At 32.4% G+C, this 1,281-nt stretch overlaps 1 pseudogene; it reads left to right on the forward strand.

The window, feature by feature from the left end:
* The first annotated feature begins 779 nt into the window (after positions 1–779).
* LOC124509045 (uncharacterized) lies at positions 780–896 on the forward strand (annotated as a pseudogene).
* The last annotated feature ends 385 nt before the right edge of the window (positions 897–1,281 follow it).

The following is a 1,281-nucleotide window of genomic DNA, read 5'->3' on the forward strand; positions in this document are numbered from 1 at the left end:
TGAATCTATAACTTCAAAGCTTACATGCATTCATAGGCCCATATATGACTTTGCTGGTGAATTTTACTAAATAAGAAATAGCACATATTTTTTATAAAGTCTTCAGTAGGATTGAAAAAGAGAAAACACTTGATTTTAGAAGGCTAATATAATCTTGATAAATTCAACAAGGACATAATTATAGGGCTGTGTCATGAATATAAATATCTTTATGTTTCACAAAATGTTTAAAGGAACATACATATTTGGTTTAACTTTCTTTTTTTTTTTTTTTTTTTTTTTTTTTTTTTTTTTTTTAAAGTTTATTTATTTTTGGGACAGAGAGAGACAGAGCATGAACGGGGGAGGGGCAGAGAGAGAGGGAGACACAGAATCGGAAACAGGCTCCAGGCTCTGAGCCATCAGCCCAGAGCCCGACGCGGGGCTCGAACTCACGGACCGCGAGATCGTGACCTGGTTGAAGTCGGACGCTTAACCGACTGCGCCACCCAGGCGCCCCGTGGTTTAACTTTCAAAAATCAGTCACTGTAATGTGCATTTATAGAATAAGAAAAATATACTGCTATATCAATAGATAAGTATAAAGCACTTTATAAAAAAGATACATCATGCAAATACTAAGAGCTGATGTTGCCATACTATTATAAGACAGTAAAATGTAAGGCAAAAAGCATTACTGGAGATAGAGAACATTTAATAATGATAAAGGTTTAATTCAGCAAGAAGAGAACAATTCTAAATTTGTAAGCACCGAGTACCATAGCATTAAAAAAAAAAAAATCGCTTCTCGGCCTTTTGGCTAAGATCAAGTGTAGTATCTGTTCTTATCAGTTTAAAATAAATAAAACCAAAAAAAATGTTGGAAATACAAGGAGAGATAGAAAAGTCCACTATCCAAGTAGGAGATTAACACATGGAACAAGCAAATAAAAAATATCAGTAAAAGTATTGAAGATTTCAACATAAGCAAACATGACATAAGGAACCTATTTTAGAAGCCACACCTGATAACTGTAGATAATTACATGAAACTATTACAAAATTGAATATAAGCTGAACCACAAAGGAAATCTCAAATTTCAAAGGATTAAAATCACAGAGAATTTGTTCTCCGGTTATAGTAAAAGTTAAGATAAAAGTTAATAGCAAGATAAGAAAATCTCCAAATGTTTGGAAATAAAGTGTATACTTGTAAAAATGTTCATGGGTGAAAAAAAAAGTAAAGAATGGAAATATTTTGAACTAAAAGGTAAAATAAATCTTGAGGGTTGCTGAATTGTG

The sequence above is a fragment of the Lynx rufus genome, unplaced genomic scaffold, assembly GCF_022079265.1.
Source record: "Lynx rufus isolate CCGP_SWC_20201006 ecotype Redwood Valley unplaced genomic scaffold, mLynRuf1.p SCAF_13, whole genome shotgun sequence".
NCBI lineage: Eukaryota > Metazoa > Chordata > Mammalia > Carnivora > Felidae > Lynx > Lynx rufus.